At 38.9% G+C, this 22127-nt stretch overlaps 1 protein-coding gene across 5 annotated transcripts in view; it reads left to right on the forward strand.

Annotated features, from left to right (window-relative positions):
• Positions 1 to 22127, forward strand: part of DKK2 (dickkopf WNT signaling pathway inhibitor 2) — a 98687-nt gene that overhangs the window by 30378 nt on the left and 46182 nt on the right. For 3 of the 5 annotated variants that reach the window (XM_027677072.1, XM_027677073.1, XM_027677074.1), the window contains exons 3-4: positions 760 to 827; positions 1805 to 2039. The gene's annotated coding sequence lies outside the window, so the exon portion shown is untranslated. Of the gene's footprint in view, positions 1 to 692; positions 828 to 1804; positions 2040 to 22127 lie in introns of all 5 variants that reach the window. The other 2 variants (XM_027677077.1, XM_027677076.1) reach the window with 2 other exon arrangements.

Consider the following 22127-nt stretch of genomic DNA (forward strand, 5'->3'; position numbering starts at 1 on the left):
ATTTTCCTAGGCTGTTACTCAACATTCTGCTTACAAATATGCAGAATATTCCCAAAGGACAAAATGTTGTTGGTAACTTTAAACACCCTCCCACCCACCCCAAAGAATAGTGTCTATTAAACCCTTTTTAATTAGTTATGGTATTATAGATCCTGAATAGTGCATATTCACAAAACCGTTGTGAAGCCACTGTCCTATCCCATTTCTCTCTAAGAGGCCTTTGATGCTCTTGGTCCTATTCCGTGGCTCACCAGTGCTATTCAAGTCATTATTTAGGCTTTGCAAAACCTGCCCTCAGGCTCACAACTTCTTTGAACATGCCTCAGCTTTTCCAGTCTCTGAGTCCTTTCTTCATACTGTGTACCATTGAAGACTGTTGTGAAACACATTTTCTGCATTCTTAGCCCTTCGAGGGCTTCCATATTGAAATGTTCCCCAAACCGCTTTGAGTATAAAGCTCAAAAGTTCTGAAAGCTCTGATTTTATAGACTTGAGGAGAAAACCGAGTTAGACCTTAAGGGCATCATCCTCTGCCGAGTTTTTTAAACAACTGGCTTTTGGGATGGTTTAGTAAAAAAATAGATTTTCAGTTAAATTGGTTGTTTCAAATGAAGTGTATGCCTTTTGCAACAATTCCAGTAACTCACTGAAAAATAATCTGTTTCTATTGACATTTCATTTTGGGCTTTTAGAAAAATACATTGAAGATATTTTTTCTGAAAAATTGATATTCTGACCAGCTTCCACTTATTCGATAAGCCCTCATATTGAGATCTTGGCAAGAGTCAGAAGAGGACAATGGCATTTTACGAGGAAATTGAGGTTAGGTAGGTGAAACTTTTTAAAAATTGTAATGGGAAAGGAGGTGAAGCAATTGACGGTTAAGAAGAAGAGCTTGCAATTTGACTTGTTTCAGCCACAGAAGGCTGAAACGTGAGGGAGTTGTCTTCAGCTCAAATGCTTGTTAGAAAGACTAGGATTTAGCTTAATTGAAACAAAGAATTGACTTTTCTGTAGTAAAATTGAAGTATATTTCATGTTTATAATTTGTGTTTATTTTCTTCTTCACATTTCCCTCCCCTCACAAAACAAAATTAAATAGAGTGGATGAAAGCAGACTTTTACCTTAAAATCTGGTTTGATGGATCTTCTGAATGAAAAGGATTTAGGTTGTTGGTCCCTTTCTCTCTACATATTTAGAGGTACAGGATGCATGAGTATAAGTGCTGGGCAGCTGGGAGCTGTTTGTTTTTGGAGAACTGGAAGCTCTTTGAAAACTGCAGGAGTAGATATGTTTCTGAAGTTTTATTTCATTGTTTAGCTTTCTGTCATCCAGAAGTGCAGTGTTTACTTAAACGTTATACAAGCTCAGTGTTGTAAATTAACAAGTACTGTTGTAAATTAGGAGTCTTGGCTTTAAACTGCTGGGCTTAATGCTATAATTGAAAACATAACTACAAACATTCAGCTGTCGAGTCCTAACTTCATAGAAATACCTTGGTTTCAGAATGTAACATTCCCAGGCAGTTCTGAAAGTATGCTGAAGCAAACCTGAGGTGTACATTTTAATTTTTTGATCAAATGAAACCTGCCACACAAATCTGAGAAATCCAAGCAGTCCAGGGGTTGATGCTAGCAATACATAACCTCTTCTTGAAACATGGCTCCTGTGTAGCTCCTGTGTAAAGGTCTTGATATTATGTGTGTGCACAGTCCCAAGAATTAAATATTAATCTCTAAGGTTTAATGGAGACTGTAATTTCTTTCTGAAGGAAAATTTCTCACACTGATATTCATGTTTCAGGTCATATTTCTCCATTGTGCTACATGTAAGCACAGTCACACTAAGAGATGGAAGCTCAGAGCAAGATAGGGGAAAATGATAGAGGTGAGGTAGCTCTATGAGTTCCCCAAATGAGAGTTAAACTATCCTAGAGAGATCTGTTTTGCAGTGGAAACATGATGGAATAGAAGAAACACAAACAAACCAGGACATTAACACTATTTCGAAGAGTACAACTTCAGGAAGAATCAAACAGGTAAGAAAAGACAAAGCAAAGCTGGGAGTGTCTTAATAGGTAGGAAAGACTTCAATGTTCACTCTTCATACCATAATCTCTGTTCTGAATTTCCTTTAAGAAATAATGTGTACGTTCTATCCATATGTGATGGAGGTATTTATTTAACAGGGTAGCAGAACCTGAACAATGGGAGTGGAAATAATTGAGCAGTAACAGGACAGACATTTACTATACAGACATCCTTACTTACAAATAGGTTGTGTTTTTTCTTTAAAAAAATTGGATTTCACAGAATTGTTAGAGTTAGAAGGTCCCTTCCACTTCCTCTGGAGATCATCTAGTCCAACCACTGGCCAAGACAGGGTCACCTAGAACAGGTTACATAAGAACCTGTCCAGATGGGGTTTGAATGTCTCAGAGAGGGAGAATCCATGACCTCCCTGGGCAGCCTGTTCCAGTGCTCTGCCACCCTCAAAATACAGAAGTTCTTCCTCATGATGAGGTAGAACTTCTTGTGTTTCAGTTTAGGGCCATTGCTCCTCATCCTGTCTCTGGGCACCACTGAAAAGAGTCTGGCACCATCTTTTGGTACCCACCTTTGAGATATTTATATGCATTAATGAGATCCCCTCTCAGTTTTGCCTTCTTCAGACTAAATGGGCCCAGCTGCCTCAGTCTCGCCTCGTAAGAGATATGCTCCAGACCTCTAATAATCTTTTGGCCTCCACTGGACCCTCTCCAGTAGCTCCTTGTCTTTCTTGTACTGAGGAGTCCAGAACCAGATGTGGCCTCACTAGGGCCAAGTAGAGGGGCAGGATCACCTCTGTCCACCTGCTGGCCACACTCTTCCTGATGCACTCCAGGATTCTATTGGCCCTCCTGCCACAAGGAAACACTGCCTGCTTATTTCAAGTAAGAGATGTAAGAAGTTTGCTTTAAATGATGTTGCCTCAGTGATGGTTTTCCTCATCTCAGGTATTAAACACAAGGAATGACTTGAAACCTAGGATGTTTCAGAGAGTAAAAAACAGTGTTTCTTATTCCTCTCCCCATTATGCTAGAGTGTGGGATTTTGAGGATACTGAGTTTGGGGAGGGATTGGAGGAAGGAAACATGCCATGTGTTGCTTTGTTTGGTTAAAGAGATGGCTCATGCATTTTATCTCTGATTCCTGAAGGGATGAGCTGCCACATCCCTACATAAGGGGGGGTAAGCTCTGGGCAAAATTGCTGGTATTGCAAGTGTTGCAATTTCATAAATCATGACACAAATATTCAGTTTTGTTGCTTTTCTGATATTTTAAATTACAGAGGCAGTTGATGTGCTGTTTTGCTGGTTGTACGTTAAAACCCCACCAGTTTACCTACATGCAGGCTAGAACATGCCATGTGGTGTCACTTCTGGTTTTCCTCCTCCCTGTTAGGAAAGATGGTATATTCCCCAGCTGTCTCTCACTAGAAGAGCACTCAGCTACTCTCCTATACCTTGGAGAAGGATGTGACTGAGGCCAAAACCACCAAGGGTGATTTTGCAGCTTGGAATTTCCCCATGGCTGTTGTGTCCATCTCCTAAGTATAGCAGCAGAAAAACGTTTAACTCAGCAATTGCTTTTGTTAAGGGCTGATTTTAAATGGTGAACACTTCTGCTGTGAACTCAGCTTTATGACTTTGAAATGATGCACTGTGATTTGACTGCTGAGCACCAAGCCTGCCAGAGTTCAAGAAGGATTTGGACAAGGCTCTCAGAAACACATTGTGATTTTTGGGGCTATCCTGTGCAAAGCCAGGAGCTGGACTCTATGATCCTTGTGGGTCCCCTCCAGTTTAGGGTATTCCATGGTTTTATGATAACTGCTCGCTTTGTTGGCTTTTACTGAGAGCTTTTCATGTCACATTTATCTTCAGGAGACTAAAATACACTGTGTGAGCTGCCATACACCATCCTTCAACTTTCCATGGCAAATGAAATGGTCATTAAACCACAAGTGCCTCTGTTAGGATGAAGTCACACGTGGAGTTATAAGACAGTATTTCCATGACTTCTTCATGTGAATTCCACCGATGAATAAAGTCAAGACCTCTCAAGTGCTAGTCTTCACATAGAAACAGACTTTTTTTACATTAAGTTGTAGAGGCTTCAGTGTTAAATTCTTGAAAGTCAGAAGGCAAAAGCATTTTAAAGAATATTAGAAGAAAATTGCATCTTTTTTTCAAGCTTCTGTTTAAGTATGCTTCTTACTAGGAGAGATTATATAATTCTTGGTTTCATTAGAAGGAAGTCTAGTCAAACAATTCTAATTTAGTAGCCTGCACTACAGCAGGCTCCAAAATGGTTTGTAATGTCAGCTTAGCAAATGATAGCACTCAGGTATGGTCAGCTCTGGCAATTCTGCTGCAAGCCTAACACACCTTAAGAAATGCATTTAAACCTTTTTTCTACCTCTTTTTTCCCCCCTGTAATATATTCAATGTAGCATTGGTCTGTACATGCAACAACGACTGTGAGTGATATAGCAAAGTATGTAGTCAGGTGTTGCTACCAAGGTGCGAAACCATCACTGGCCATCACCTCCTTAAAGCCAGAGCTATGAATTTTCATCTTTTAAGGTACCTTGAGTCTTTCCTAAGCAGTGTTAAACATCAGACCTTCACAGCACTCCCAGATCTGCTTTCAGTGGTATTCATGGGACTTAATTTATCAATGGGAAACAAGCATTAATCTGGCTGAGAGCCTGTGACTGCAGGCAGCCTTCCTTGTTCCATCCATTGCTTGGCCTTCTGATTCCAGCAGTTTCTTCTGCTCCCATGCTGGCCCACAGTACTGCTGATGCTGCTGTCACATAGCATGACAAACGAGATCATTGGACAGCTCTGTGTTAAAATAACTCCTTTTTGCTTTCATTTGTATAAGACTATTTTTGTAAACATCCGTGATTGTTCGTGTTTCTGTATGACTAACAACTTCTGGTTTTCCATATGGACAACTGAACCAGCACAGCTGAGAGAAGGCATGGAAAGGAGGGAATATGAGGAAGGAGTTGCCTAAGCTGGCCCTGATGCTAACACTCGAAAGGCTGGAACTGGAGCTTCAGTGTATCGGTCTGTAGCATGTTGGATTAGCTGGCAAAGCCAATTTCCTTGTTCCTGCTTTGCTCCACCAGCATTCAATGACTTGCCCTATCTCGTACAATCTGATCTAATTTCCTAGTGTTAGTAATGTTCTTGCTATTGTGCTTGTAGACTTTAAAATAGAGCATATAAAACACATGATATTGGTCTGCATTATGAGTTTTTGTATGTGAGTTCTTTAAGGAAACTCTTCTAAGTTTTGAAATACAAAGGGAAAAATACTAGAGCTTCCTCGATGTTACATGTCTAGCAATCATCTTTCCAGCTGTATTTATTTTACATATCAAAGATTTTACGTAGGAAATTAGAAAACAAATGTATGCTTTGTCTGCGCTAAGAAAAGCAACAGACTGTACCTGAGCTATAGGAAGTGGTCTAACCATTGCTGCCTGGAGCCCTCTGGGAACTCATTTACCTTGCAATGCCCCAAGAAATTTGCACTCTTTTGCCTACAACCTGTGCTTTGCTTGTACTGCAGGACTAAATATTGACCTTTTCCATTCCCGCTCTTCGTCAGTCTCACAAGCAGCACATGGAGGGTGGAGAAGCTTACATTTTTTCTTGCTTGTATTAGCCATTGGCTCTAGATCAAGAAATATGTGATCAACGTTTATTAAATATGATCAATTGCAGACATGTAAGTTCACATCACTTCCACTAACATTTTTCCATTTAAACTCTTAATTCTCCCTCATGTTACCTCAAAATGGGAATTTATCCCAATCTCCTAGCATTTGGACATTTCTGATGTTATAGACAGAGATTTATGCATGTCCAGGGCCTAGGTGATCTCAAGGCAGGCCAGCAGATTCCAGATCCTTTAATGTGAACTTTAGGGACTATTTATACAAAAGGGAACATTCAGTTCAGTGAAAGCTGACTCTATTTTGAGGATTAGAGGCTGAAATTTGTGCCTTTATTGAGCTGCATAGCAAGCAGAACATATGGAAACTCCCACTGAATAAGCCAGAGTGAAGGATGAGGGAGACCTCTGCTTCAGTGCCTATTTTATAATATGACTATTTTATAATAACCTGAACCATATTATGCCTGGTGATTTGTTAAGTTTACATTCAAATTTGAGTTTAAAGCTGAAACTGTGGCCAAGCACAAGTCACCTGGAGTTTTGCCTTTGACTTCAAAGGCCACACTTTTTATCCACTTTTTGTATGAGCGATATGAAGGAGCACTTTTTCAACTCCTCTACAGAGACAGGTCTATTTGATGTACAGCTCTCTGCCATGGCAGCAGAATGCTTTGTCTATGAGGTTTCTGTGCTCTTCTCACTTATTTATTCTCCTGAAGTCATAAATCTCTGTTTAGGGCACCAAAACCTTTCTCTGCAGCAGCTGGTACTGACTCCAAAGATGCTCCAGGTAAAGAGAAAACATCAACAGAGCAATATAATTCCTGTTGGCTTGGATTTCCCCCTAGATATTAAAAAGAGAGAAATTGATCTTTTCTCTCTATCATGCTTGTTTGTTAGAAGAAAAAGCATGCAAGAAATCTCACCCTATGCCCAAAGCAGTGATCAGAGACACTTGCCAACACCGCTTCATCCTGTCCCTCTAGGGAATGTAGGAGAGGTAGGAAAACTGCAGAAAATGGTAGCGGGAGAGGGATGCAGGATTCTCTAAGGAGTGATAGGGTAGATCCCTTTTTATGTGAATTTTAGAAGTCACAATGACTCTTAGAACAATGTCATTCCCATTGCAATCTTTGTGACTGAAACACCTAACTGTGCAAATAGACAGGATATTTACCAACTTTCCTTCTTCCCTCCTCCACTCTCCAAAGTTTTTATGGAGGCCCTGGCTGTTCTCTTAGCTCAAATAATGTTTGTCTGTTCAGTAATAAGTCAAAAGACAGCCTTCCTTTTTTTTTTTTTTGTCTTTTTAAAATCCAGATAATTTAATACAATAAAGAACCAAAGACATCAAAGTAAAGAAACCATATACATTGTACAAAGCATTGGGAATCTGTTCTCTTTTCAGAATTTTGACATGTGCTATGTAGTGTGGTTACAGCTATTAAGAAAATACAGACATCTTTCCATTCAGTCCTCTTGCTATTTAAAACAATAATGTGAAATCTGTTTTGATGCTGCACAGAGACACATACAGCTTTATTACTGGCTTTCAGTGAAGGTGGGTAGAATATGTTGGCCTTGTACTTCATTAGAGCAAGAGCATGGCAGTTAAGTCTGAATGAGAGACATAGATTAGATTTATGACACAGTACAAGTTTTGTGTACGTAGACTCCTTTCTTGTTCCGTCTTCAGAACTCTGCTTAACTTCTTTTGAAGCACAGTTGATTATCCTTTATTGCCTGTGAGGGTGTTTTCAGAGATTTTCCTGTCCTACACCACAAGACTTAGGCAGGAATGCTATTGAGACCTAACACAGAAATGGCATGGAATCTGCTCTTATGATCTCTCTTATCTAGAGGGCAGCACGTAAACCTGTGCCAGCATCATCTCTAATCAGCTCAACAATTCCTGAAAGAGTTTACGGAGGAGGCAAATGCTTCAACCTTGCTCATAACTTTTCAGAAAATGTCTCTTTTATGGACCAGGTGATGTTTCGTAAGACCCCCAAACCCCTATTTACCTTCAAGCAGTTAAAATATATAAAGACTTGAACACAGCAGGTAACATAATTTAGTCATCTTGAGAGGAGAGGGTGAGCTGTTATGTCTTCTACTGGGACTCCAAATGCATACCTCAGGTTAACTACTATTATTGCTCTCCTCCGATGTGTTTATGTCAGAGCCATGGAAAGACCTTCTTGAAGGCGGGGTAAACTGCAGCATCTCAGCAGCTCTGAAACCTATATGCACAGTTCTTTAAGTCAGGGCATGGACAAAAAGAGAATTAAAACAATACCACAGTCATTCAGAGAAAACTGCCTAGCTTGGGTTTTTAGAAGTTGAATTATCTTAGTTACCGAGATGATTATGCTTAATGGGCTCAAATTATTTTTTTAATTATCATCCCTATAAATGTTTTAAAGCAGTAGGGAGATTGTTCTAGACCATTACTAAACATTGAATTAGTGAGAAGGGCTGGGATACAAGGTTTCAGATGAGAAGAGATGAATGGTAATTGCTGTGCTGTTTTATTTAGCAGTTTATAAATGAATTATTTCGGCATATTATGTTGCCTGTCTGCAGGTTTAGGTGAAATTTTAATAATGTGAAAATAAAATTTAAGAATGTGACAATAACATTTTCACACGGAGTTAATAAACAGTGAGTGGCAAATTCCAAAACGCTGCTTCTTGCTTAGGTGGAAAGGTGAGGCAGCAGGACTGATACTAAAAATCAATAGGTATTTGTGAAAGTGATGTGTGCGTACATCAGGTCAAGGCTGTCTTGAGAAGATTTCCAAATCCCTGAGTTACCTCAGGATCATGAACTTTCCAGTTTGGTAGGGATATAAGGTAGATAGGAAAATTCAGCAAACCATTTTTAATACAGGAGAGAAGTTCTTCTTTTTTCTCAAGTATAAACGTAGTTATACTTTACCCTGAACACGTTCTGATCTCTACTTCTGTGTGAAAGATTTGGAAATAAACATTCATCTGTTATGAAGCCTTCTAATGTGAATAGTAAAACTTCGTGGTTTGTTTCCCTTTGCTTATGAACCGTGATGGGCTACACAAAGAAAGGAGACCATATTTGGTAAGGATCAGACTTTGTTGCTAGCAAATTTTATTCATATAAATAATGTGTTTTATTGCTATAAAGTATTGGCTAAAGAGACAGGCTAGACATTGACTAAAGAGATAGGCATCCATCAACAACAAAACTGTGAACCAGACCAACGGAATATAAGCAAAGGAATGGGGTTGTTTTCATCTTGAATCTTTAGATGGATTCCTGAGATTATTTAGTGCTCTTTTAGCCGCTTGAGTTCCCATTGGATTTGTCTTGATCTAGTCCATTCCAGACGTTGTTACTTAATCTTTTACATATTCCAAGATGTCACTTGGATTACTAACCAGATTTTTTTATGCTGTCAGCCATGATTTCCCCTGCAATAACTGCCTTGCTGTATCCAGATAACCATCTTCACATGAATAATATTTATTGTTGCCCAAAGTGGAGAAATTCCAACTCCTACTCTAGTTGGGTTGACAAGATTTTCAGACAGCAGTAGTAAACTTCTATGTAAATTCCTACATAAAGGATATAGACTTATATCTTATTTAAAGTCATATTTATAATCTTCAGCTGTTCCCTATGAAAAGGGGATTTTAGGACTGATGCATCCCTTTAGGTAGGTGAGACCATAGTTTCAGGCTGAAATACATTCAAGCCACCAGCTAAGTGCACAGCTGAATCTAACATAGCTGAAGGAGGACTTCATGGAAGTGTATGGTCACAAGTTAATGGCTGGAAAATATGACAAAGTCTAACAATTGGAAAATAAATTTGCTATGCTGCTTTTTGCTATGAAGCTGGTAACATGGCAAAGTAGGGAGTGACAGTTACTTGTGTTGCGTAACTGGATACAATAGTTCCTCATTTGTCACAAAAAAATTTAATTAACATTTCAAAAAGGCATTTTATACTTTTCAGATGAGACTGGCATTCCAAATGTAATATATAATCTGTAAGTCAGAAGTTAATTTTCCTGATGTATTATGTCATTTTCTGAGCATATCTAGGGAAACAGGATTAATACTAAATTGTCCTCTGTTTCCTTATTTGTTACTGCTTTTGGAATATTTGTACCACAATTTTTATTAATTATGGAGAATGATAATAATTGTCATAAAATAGGAATCCTATGTTCCATGCATCTGCAACTTGTATCATGTGAATGGGATACTTCGTTATTACCATTGGCAATAGCAACATCAGTTCTTGTTCTTTTCATATGAATCAGGCTTTATTAGCATCAGGCCAAATATTATGGATTATGACAGAGTAAGACTCTTTAAGGATGTGTGTAATAATGCATTGCAGGGGCACAAATGAGCAAAAAGGAACTGCGGTAAGCTTTGGGTAACCCTGTGTTTTAATTCAATCCTGTAAACTTTGAAGTACATCTTAAATTTTACTCATGTGAATGGTGAAGCTGCTGATTGAGACCTGAATTATCTAACTGGAATAAGAGCGTTGCTTTAAAGTGGGGACTGCCATTCTGTGACATAGAAGGCACATGTAACCTGTGAAATATCTCCACGTATTTAATGAGAACCCACTAAAGAGGAAGACTGAGTATCCTCCAGTCAAGTGTTAGATTGTACAAAGCTGCTTGCTGCAAGCACTATTTCCTAAGCACCGGCAGGGCTCCATTTCCAAATAGCTACTGCCTAACAGGGGCAGATGATCCCATCCAAAAGGACATGATACTGAAGATCCTTGCCCAGGTCCTCATTCTAGGAGATGTTCCAAGCCACAATGGTACTGTGTATATTGATACACTGTGTCTTTGATACTTAGCTGGAACAACAGAACTTCTGTAGATTACAAGTCTAGCTTTGCTTTAAATGCTGCCCACTGGACCTAGTATTTGTCTTTCTTAATTCAGAACATTTCGTTTCCTGGCCTCAACACAGGAACTCTCAGAAAGCTAGATGATTCAGAAGACTTGAGTTTAAAACATGCTGAATACCTTTGAGAGGAAAATAGCACATGGTAGTGTAAAGAAGCATCTCTTCAATGAGCTGACAATTCTCCACCTACCAAGATGCTGTTGTTGTGTAGCTCACTAGAGGGCCTGTGACCATACTTTATAATCCAGAAGGTAAAGAAATTCTTATTAAATGGGTAGGGAAGAGGGGGGGAAGGTGAAATGAACCAGATATAGCTGCATTGCAAACAGAAAATGTTAGAATTACACCCACTTGTTTCAATTGCTCATTCGAGTACATTGTTTGGAAAAGAAGTTTAGATTAGTCTTGCAGTATGCGTATAGTGTCTTGTCTTTACCAGGGAACGGAAACAGAGGTATGCTCTGCAATTTACTCTGAATTCATTTTATCCTATTCTTTTTTCTTACTCTTTTTTCTTTCTGTTTCTCTGGGAAAAAAAAAGTAGATATCACACTGATCCCTTCTTATACAAGCTGCCAGAATAAGCAACTCAGATATTCACCATAAATATTTCAGAATATCTAACATTTCTATTTGTAACCACTTAATCTTGTACACATGTTAAAGGAAATAAATTTTAGAAAACAATTATTTTAGGTTTAAGTTTTCTGTAGGCAATAGAACCTAGAGGACCTGGTTATTTTTAATATGCTCCTACCTTGGAGCTTTAAAATATAGAGGCATTTGGGTCAGTTGTTTTCATCTGCTGTAAAAACAACCCCTAAATCTCCTGAATTTCCTAAGTATTTCCAGTTGCTTTCAATTTTGGGGGTAGAAAAAGGCATAACCCAAATAAGCCTAGCAACAGCAGTTTGCTCCTCATTTTTCTGTCCTCTCTTGTATTATGCCTGAGTGCAAAGCTCTTTGTCCTTTACAACTATAGCAACTTTGCATTTGCTGAAGTAAGAGGACACAGGTATAGTACCTGTTTGTTAAGAATGGATGCAGAATGAAATATGACAGAGAACATTGCTTTGGGAGTCCTGGACCAAATTACAGACTACTTCACTTAGGTTTTGTTATAGTTCAAACTCTTACTGGTACAAACAGAATTTGTTGAGCAGTAGCCTGCATTTTTCCAAAGCATTGTTCTTCATCATCTCCTAACTCCAAGAGCTAGATCTAAAAAGGTGCAAACATAGAAAAAAAAGTCCAGCAGTTCTCTTAGACTTGGCACTGAAGAGCACTGCAGAGGGACTCTATTGTTTGCTGAGGTTATTTGTTGCATCTCCCATCCATATCTAAAGAGGCAAGAGGTGAAATGTTTGTGTGGTCCATGAGTGGCCTCTGGAACCTGTCACCTCCTCTGTGGCATGCAGTTCAGTTGAAACATATCTATTATGTTTTTCTCCCTGCCCCACGTTACCTATCGTGGCATTGCTCTCTGTTTTTCATTTGTGTGCTCCAGGTACCAGTGTCTGGTCAGCATCCAACCCCACCTTAGCTTCCAAAGCTCTTTAATTTGCCTTCCACCTCTGATGCGTGCGCTGTTATTTCTCTGAGCTCACTCCTCTACTCAGCCACTGAGTCACCCTGGATCTGCCTTCACACAACTCACATGGCTTTTCTCTTCTGCACTGTTAGTATTGGCTTTGTGAAGTTATAACTATATGTTTCATGGGGGAAAAACCATAGTGCATCCAAACAGAGAATATTAAAAACAGAAGGGAAATAAAAAGCTGCATTTTCCACGTGTAATAGCTAAAAATTAGAATTTGTTACCCTCTTTAATAATTCCTCAAAGTTCTCTTTTGCAATAGTGCCTACAGAAAGCCTCTGAGAGATTACATGGTTGAGGCAGAGGAGAGCAGATAATACTATGGCTTTATTTATAGTGTAAAAAGATGTAAAGCATAAGTATATGAAAACTAAATAGCAATGGCTATATATTCCTCCCATACCCTTCATATGCCATTTTAAATGGCTTACTGTTTGAGTCAGAACCTATGGCCACACCTGGACTGCAGGCTGCAGCACAGTGTGCAGAAGCGGCTTTGGAACAGCAGGCATGAACTTCAGGCTGGTGCTGGTAGCAATCAAGGTGGGGCAGCTCTTAGCTCAGGGCAAACCACAAAACCTCTTGACTAGCAGGGCAGGTTGACCTGCTTTCTGCAGCCAGCATCCAGCCAACCTGCTTACAAATAGCTCTTGTAACTCAAAATATACTGCCATGTGTTCACATAGACACATCCACCATCCAGAGAAAGGATGTGAAGCTGGATGGCTTGGCAACAGTGACATTAAGTAAAAATCTACTCTGGGAGATGGGGACAGTTGTTACAGAGCCTCTACAAAGCTTATTTGTCATGTAACAAAAGTTCCCTGGGTACATTCTCCATCTCATCTGCATTAAGACAGAAAACAGCTGGGGTTAAGCTGACACACTTCAAAATTGTATTTGAAATCAGCTTGTTACCAACCTAGCTGATACCAACCATCCCCCTGCATTACCTTACATTCTGATTCTGTAAACACAGCAAACTTGATTCTATTCAGCCATAATTAAGGAAAAAAAAAAGTAAAAAACCCCAGCAGTCTCTTTGCTGAAGGAAACAAACTTTGCTGATTCCTTTGCTGAAGGAATCAAATTAGCAAGAAACTTTTTTTTCAATATTGTTTCCCTTATTAAAGAAGAACCCAATTCTGCATCTGCCATGAAGATTTGAATGGTGGGTTGAGATCACACTGAAAGTCAGGGTGGCCTACATCAGAAAAGTTGCATTTCACAGAACATTTGCTATTGATATGTTGGGAAAGTGTCAGACTTGCGGGAGGACTGGAGAGTATTTGCATGATACATTAATAAGAAACAGTTTAATATACTAGATTACTAAAGCATGGTTAATTTTGAAGCCAAAGCCCACACATTCTTAACTTTGTTTCCCAGCTGAAGAGCCAGTAGACTGTATGTATTGTATGGGAACCAGAGTGTTATTCTTTGAAAGCAAACCCGGTGTTTAGAAAATCCAAAACTAAGCTAACAGCACAGCACATAGGCATCACACAGGATGTTTCTTTAAGCTGTAATGGAGAAACGTCAGTACACATGATATCTCTATTTGCAGCATGTGTGTTTTGAAAAAGCAGGTTACATACGTTCTTGCTTTACAAGTCCAGCAAAACTGAGATAGTTTCATTTGTCTTGGGAAGTTTGGCATCTGACAGACTGACGGAAGGTTTACTCAACAATTCCAAGAGGCTTTAAAAGATGTGGGGAGATATACTCCTCTCCTTCAGTTTTGACTGGGAGCTGCTTTTTGAAACTGTTTTCCTCATTCCAGGAGCATTTGGAAAAAAAAATTTCTGAACTGCAGAGTTTAACTGAATTTAACCGAGTTTGCTGTATAACATCCCTAGCTACTGTACTTGCATTGCTCATCTTTCCCACTTTGAGAAAAACAATGGACCAATAGGAATGTATGTACTCTAGAGTTAATTTTAAATATAGTATTGACAAAGCAGTCCTGTTTCCTAAAATTATATGAAGAATTAGGACTAGAGTAGATTAAGTATATTTTCAGTTTAATCAATGCAATCAAGAAATAATACGACCTCCAAGTCAAAACCAGGGTTGGCATTGTTGCTGGATAATGAAAAAGCTATCAAAAGCTGATGTGATTAGCTGGTCACCTGTAAATTCAATGTTTAGGAACTGAGAGGCAATTTTTATAATGTTGAAGTCAGAGCGAAAGAGTTTGCATATAAGTAAGCTTTTAATCATCTTGGTTTTGGTTTTTTGGTGGTTTTTTGTCTGTTTTTGGTTTGGGTTTCTGGGGGGTTTTTTGTTTGTTTTTGTTTTGGGGTTTTGTTTGTTTGTTTGTTTTTGAGGGAACTTTCTTTGATAGTGACTGCATGTTAACAGGTAGTGGCTTTCACTGAAGCAGCAGAGCTCCACTGCCCAGACACTTTGTGCTGAACTGTTGTCTCACAGTTAATGTCATTGTTGCTCTTAGTTGTATACGGTGTCCTCTGAAAAGTGCCCTAGATTCTTGCTCCTTTTTTTTTTGTTTGTGTTTTTTAAATCCCTTTTAAAAAACTACCTTCTCTTATAGTAACCACCTGGATTGCTTTGATGATTTGTTACTGCCCATTAACTGGGTTGCAAAATACTATCATGCAATTTGGAAGGGGGTTATTTCCACAAAGATACTCCCTGTTCCTTCCCCAGAGATACTAAGTTTGTGATCATCTGTAAAGCAGTAGGGACAGAGGTAACAAAAAAGACATTTAGTAAAACCATCTGAATGTTAAAAAAAAATTAATAAAAGAGATATATCAGTAAACCCATATTATTTTTATTTTGATTACTTATAGAATCCCTGTGAAGAACCTTCTCATGTTCAGTTTTAGATAAGGTAATATTATTTTATCACAATAGTATGCTTGTGATGTTTGAAGACATGGATATAAAAGATTTTTTCAATAAATTTATACAGAATTAAAAGATTCGTGTTAGAATTGATGCTTTACTTTAGTAAGAGCTACATGCACAAGTTAGCACTCTATTTTTCTTTCTTCATCATTTCCTCCATTTCAATACTGTGGGTTATTTACTGTTGTTCTGTAAAACGTTCCTGACCAAAAAAGACTAAGACTTAGCATGTATCAGTACCATATTATTTTCATCTGGGAAGATTGCATAGCCTAGACACAAAGTTTGGGGTGGAAATGAGGTAGTTTTTGTACACTATCAATCAGAGCCAAGTCTAGGCAGATACATAGAAGTGAAAAATCCAAGATTTTGAAAATATAAATGAAACATCCAAAATTGATCAGACTAGTGAATGAAAAGAGTCAATGTACTAAGTTGTGGGTTTGAGACCTTGGGGACCCTGCCTGGAGTGCTGTGTCCATCTCTGGGGTACCCAGCACAGGAAAGACATGGACCTATTGGAGCGAATCCAGAGGAGACCCACCAAGATGATTGGAGGGCTGGAGCACCCCTCCTATGAGGAAAGGCTGAGAGAATTGGGTTTGTTCAACCTGGAGAAGAGAAGGCTTCAAGGTGACCTAATTGTGGCCTTCCTGTCTGTACATGAAGGAAGCCTGCAAGAAAGGTGGAGAGAGGCTATTTACAAGGGTATATGCTCATATTTACAAGGGGGGATGGCTTCAAACTACAAGAGGGTAGGTTTAGATTAGCTATTAGGAAGAAATTCTTTACTGTGAGGGTGGCGAGGCACTGGAACAGGTTGCTCAGAGAAGCTGTGGATGCCCCATCCCTGGAAGTGTTCAAGGCCAGATTGGATGATGCTTTTAGCAACCTGGTCTTGTGGAAGTTCCTGTCCATGGCAGGGCAGTTAGAAGGAGATGATTTTTAAGGTCCCTTCCAACCCAAGCCATTCTGTGATTCTATGATTCTTTTTAAACTCCTCTCCCCCACCATAAACCATGCCTAGATTATAATCTGATTGACTTTTTCTTATTGACTCTCATAGTACTTATTCCCTTTCCCTATTAGTTTTTGCTCCGTTCCTAATAATTTGAATTCCACTGTTTTCATAATTTAATAATTAATGTTCTCACTACTGATAATTCAAACAAATTTGAGGTGGTTAAGCACCCTTCATTGCAGTCAAGTACTTCTGTGGGGATTCCAAAGCTATCATTATTGAAGAGGCAATCTGAGTGATTTTAGTATCTACTATGTCAGGACACAATATTTTAGACTATGAACTAATGCTTCAAGCCTCTAGGGAAGCATAAAGAATCTAGCCTGGGCTGAAAGAATCAGAACCATGAAATGGGAATCATTCTAAAACCAAATGTTTCCATGTTTCCATTAATTCATTATGTTTTGCCTTGAAAAAAAATGGAAAATCAGGTTCAAAGATCAAAGCCCACATAGCTTTCTACACAAACTAGCATTTAATCTAGATTATACATGTAAATAAAATTGCAGCTTGCTCCTAAGACATAAAAAGCAAAGGTCAGATGATGGAAATAAGGGAAAAACATGTAAATCTGTTTGTTCTGCATTTCTTGGCAGCCAATGTATTCAATATTCTGGTACTTGTTATGCAGAAAAATAGAGCTGCCTATTGTGGATAACAGCAAAAAAGGCAAAGGACCAATTCTGTTCCTCTTATAACTCCATCAGTGTTCCTCTTATAACTCTATCAGTGTCAATGTACTTAAACTAGGAATTCATTTAACAGGGGTCTTCAAGTAACCACTTGAGGTTCAAGTGCTAGCTTCTAATAAGACTCAGAATAAGTTATGTTGAGTAAGGCTGGCAAAAAGGTTCAATTAACTCTTTCAGCTGGAAAACTCTGGGACAGGGCAGGCTCTGGAGCACAGTGCTAGGAGGAGCCAAGCTTTGGGAAGGAAGCTAAGGCTGAGGTTTACACAGTCATTGTCTTTGAGTTACCAAGGGCCAGAGTGGGGCTGGGTTACCAAATGCCGAAATGGGAGTAAATTTAGATGTTCCCAGCAGTATTTGTGTTTTGAGCAGTGAAGCAAGCTCCCTTCTCTCTATCGAACTGGGCTGCACACCGAAGAGGAGAGGCTCCCCTTCTACCCCTTCTCATCCTTTTTTGTCATTTTCCTACACTGAGAGAAAAACGGGGAAACAACTGCAGCCAGGGAACTAAGTGTAAATATATATTGGTAAGAGCAAAATTGCAACATGTTGTTCTGACTTGTAACTATTGAACTTCACAGTTGCTCTCCATCACCAGTGCAATTGTCCAGGAATGCAGCCTGCGTAGTTTGTTGAATGGCTATCCTAATTTTACCTTCCTCATGCATTTTAGGGGGGAAAATAGTCCTATACTTCCAGATTTTGCTCATATTTTATTTAGCAGATATATAGACGGCATCTTTAAAAACAATATGGACTGAACTCCTAATTTTTTTCTGCCCACACTTAGAGCAAAGACATGGGGTATCTTTAGTGCTACCTTGAGCTTCTTTTGTCTCTGCTATGCAAGATTGGGGTAATAATTTGTTCTTTTCTCCATTTTTGTGAAAATTGTATGTGGAATTTAACCTTTTTTTTCCACAATAAATATCATGTCCCCTGAAAAGTACATCTATGTGGTCAGAAAGCAGTCATTAAGTTGGCATTGCAGTGAAAAAGCTGTTTCAACAGAAACAAATCAGAATTTAAAAAAAAACCCACAACCCCCTAGAAATTAAATCCATTAGCAAAACAAGATGTTCTCATTTCTCTTCAAAATTACTTTTTATTTCAATATTTACTACATTTAAATATTGCCAGTTATTGCAAATGTTTTGGAATAAAAGGAATAAAAGTTGATCAGGAATGACATTTAAAATAGTATGTCATTAAGAAGAGAAATGCGATGCCCCTTTTTTTGACAATTACTTATAAAGTCTACTCTTCTTTAGAACACAACCCAACTAGAGAGGCAGATCGTAAGTGATCAGTACCAGTTTCTTATTTTATCAAATACAGTTGTAATAACCTGTTAGGAGGACAGATTTTGAGTAAATTTAATGAACTAACCATTCATCATAAATTCTTATATTGCAGAGAAGAAATTTTTGCCCTGTCATATTATTTTCTGATTCTAAAGAAATATACTTGTGCTACAATACCAGGAAGGTGGGAGCGGGGGGGGGGGAGGGAGGGAAGAGGAACTTATGTTCTAGAATATTTATCTCTTTATCTTCTAGTTATTTTCTTAGATAAGGATAGGGAGTAAAATTGAACAATCATACAGGGAAGGAAGCAACCTCAATTTTTTGCAAAGCAAAAGAAGTCTTACTCTGAGAGTGGGATATTTATTACAGCCTCTAGATATACCATCTTAGGTCCAAACCCATTTCTTCAGGGTACTTAATTTATTTAATGAAAATATTTATACATTTTACTATTTTATACAGTCTTCTACTGTGACTGCATTTATCAGGAAACATGAGATAAATGCAATAAACAATAATCAACTTTGTCAGTCCTTATTATAACTAAGGTTGCACAATGGTTTCCATTCAAACCGTTTTCAACCTCATAGTTTTCTGCTGCTTTCATTCCTGAGAAGGGAATTTTCCTTACGGTTATTTTTCTTTGGAAAGTTTGAGTAACTTGGCTCCAATATTGCCAAAGATACTGCAAAGAAAATGGGTGTATGTAGACTTGTTAATTATAGATATTTTTCTTGTTTTAACAACTCTTCAACATACGCAGCTGCAGGAGGGAGGGAGGCTGAAGTTTCAGCTATTTCCATACCAAGTCAGCCGTCTTTCTGGGCTACTGTGAATCCGTGTTTTGGTTTGTGCGTTGTGATCCTCTGGAAAACCATGTGCTGAGCATTCACAGCATAGCTCACATACATCTTCCTCACAGCACTTCGTCCTGGGGAGTGCTCTGCTGGGACCAGCATTAGTCTTGCATGCAGATATGGGAGGAGGATGAGAAAATACTGCCTGGCCATTGCTGCTCCTCTCGCTCTGCATGTGTGGCTGGCTCCCATCAGGGAGACTGGATGGTTTAACTTGTGGCCTCCCAGGTGCAGGACCTGCACCTTCACTGTGTTTTGCTGAAACTTTTCCTTTTGGAAAGTACTTATTTTTCTAATCAGTGTTAAAATATATACGTCTTTGGGAGTATGGTCAGGCAGCGATTAGTTCAGTGACACGGTGAAGATGTTTTTGGGAAAATAATGAAACGGCTTAAAATAATTTAAATTGACTGATTATTGCATTGGTTTTTGAAGCAATGTTTATCAATGGTTATTAATTTTGCTGGCTGGAAGTGTTTCCCTTTGCTTTGTCATCCTCCCAAGAAGTTGGTTATTCCCACTCCAAAGGGGTAATTGTTGTCAGAGAGGCTGATTGAAATCCTAGACTGTGAGCAACCAAGCCAGTCACAATGCTCTGTGTTGTGAATTAACTCTGACAGTGGCCTGGACTATTTTAATCAGGAAAAGGAGTTATTTATGAGAAATAACAGTAACATCCAGTACTCATCTTAAAAAAAAATATATCATCAGGAAAAAAATTATAAATAAGGGTTTCAAAACAGTTTTATTGCATCATTTGCCTTCCTGCTCATGAGGAACGTTGCATTAGGAATTAGACCCAAAAATACAGAAATCAAAGGATGTGATATTTCTTCTCCTGTTTCTGTGCCCAGGATTGCACACTGTGAGCCTGCCTCTCTCCGGGATGTGGTTGTGCCTCTTGCTCCGACTGCAGCTGGGGCCACCCGTTGTGGCTCAGCTGGGCCAGGCAGCAATTACACCAGTGGCTGTGCTCGCTGACAGTTTTGGGGAGAGGGTATGCTTTGGAGAGGAAGAGGTGAGCTGGGACCTCTTGATGTGGCTGGGCTAGGCAGGCACGACGTCAGTGGGGAGATGCTCTGCAGCCGGCGTCAAACGCCTGCCAGGGGTTGTTTGTGGCAGCAGTCCAGCGAGCGCTGGCTGGCTGGCTCTCCTCCCTAGGCATGCTGGCAGAGCCAAGGAGCAAAATCCTACCACTGCTGCCAGCACCTCCCTACGCCATCCCTGCACTGTGCTGACAGCGTGTCCCATAGCACAGAGTGGTAAGGGATGAAGGCTAAGGAGGAGGAAGAGTTTTACTCAGCTGGCAGTCTGTCCCAGCACCTGCAGAAGGGTCTCCATGATGCTTTTGGTTCACAGGGTTGTGGCTGTGCCTTTCACACATCATCTGTCAAGAGATAAAGAGGAGGAGGAGCAGGATGGTTCTTGGAGTGTGGGTCCACTATGGACTTCAATGCTGGAAGAAACATGGCATAAGATCTAATGAGTGGTTCCCCTCATAATAATATAGAGATATTATCTCTGGAGGAGAGTTTTGTGGTGGCCACAAGGATGCATTAGCGTGGATTTCTGGATCTGACACCTGCCTGTCATGCCTTCAGGCCCCAACTCGTTTTCTAGGTGCTTTGCTGGGGTCAAAGTCCCAGGACCTGAAGCATTTGGTGGAAACACTGGAGTGAGGGTATCCTCTTACCCTTGGTCCCCATACTGCCAACAGTGTCTGCATGCTCTTGCCGTTCTACTGCCATGCAAAGCCTTTTCTGTTGAGGGAGTTTGGTTGTGAGCTGAACATAAAAGTGGTAAAAAAGGAAATAAATGAGCCTAAAACTCATTTCCATGGAGAGCTGGAGGACAGAAGGGAAGAAGGAACTCCTAAAATGTGCTTTCTTAAAAAAAATTTTTCACTGTTGAGTTGTAGCCTTACCAAAACTTAGTTATTGTTTGATGGTCCTGATTGAATTTTTTAGTCAGAAATTAAATAAAAGACAGAGTAGGCCCCAGAAGGAATGCTAAGAGAGATTTGGCCATATCCAAATTGTGAGAGTTGCTATAAGGGGCAATGGAAATTCAGTGCAGCTGGTCAACCTAAAAAATAATAACAAAAAACAATACACCTCTGTGTAATAGAATGTATTTCATATGACAAGTATTCCTAAATGCTTTATATAGAATTAAAAACAGATTTAATTTGAAGAACAGGTAATTTTGTTTGTTTAAGGGAAAGAAAAACATAGGACATTAGACTGAACTAAAGCTGGTGTAAATCAAAAAGAGTTCAAGTAAAGTCATGTAGCTGAAAATATAGATGCTATAAATTAAGCAGAATTTTATTCTGACCCATAATATTTTACCTTTATGATGTGTAATTTTGACCCTTTGGAGGAGGTTAGGTAAAGGATCTCCTCATTATCATTCTATTTCTTTTTTGTTCCTAAATTGACTATATTAATTTCTTGTGTTTCTTCATTTCTTACTCTTGTCTTGACTTCTGTTAGATTCTGCCTTTTCCAAATATTTTCTTTTTTAAAACTTTCAGAGTCAAAGGGGGGAAAGGAAGAGGAAAAAAGGTTACTTTTCTTTTCCACATCTTTCCTACCCCCCCCCCCAAATCCTCTTCTCCTCCCAAGAAAAATTAAAAAAGGCCTACAATTAACCTAATGGAACTCCCTGGCAAAGCGAAATAAAGAGATAGTAGAAAAGCAATTAATATTTTGGTATTTTTCAATGATAAGTTAAATAAATTTTATGTCTTTTTCTTTTTTGTTAAGAATAAGTTGTGAAACTAGAAAAATTCTACAAAACATTGTCTAGTTTAAGGCCACTCAATTTTCACATTAACTTTATAAACAAGTGTAATTAAAAGAAACACTAAAGCATTCGTAAAACAGAAATATGTGTTTGTAACATTTTAAGCTCCAACATTTGTTCAGAGTATAAGTACCTCATTTAGAAATAAAGACAATCTTTACTGTGTGGTGTGTCTTCTCTTCATGGGTGCAAATAAGACAAAATAAACCCCTGCTTTTCTTACAGAAAGGATGCTAATTTAGCCCAAAAGAGATACGAATGCGAATTTCTCTATTGAAATAAATATGGGTTTTATTGTTAAAGGAGAACTCACTGCTTG

This window comes from Neopelma chrysocephalum, unplaced genomic scaffold, assembly GCF_003984885.1.
Source record: "Neopelma chrysocephalum unplaced genomic scaffold, ASM398488v2 Primary Assembly neopelma1_42b, whole genome shotgun sequence".
In the NCBI taxonomy this organism is placed as follows: Eukaryota; Metazoa; Chordata; class Aves; order Passeriformes; family Pipridae; genus Neopelma; species Neopelma chrysocephalum.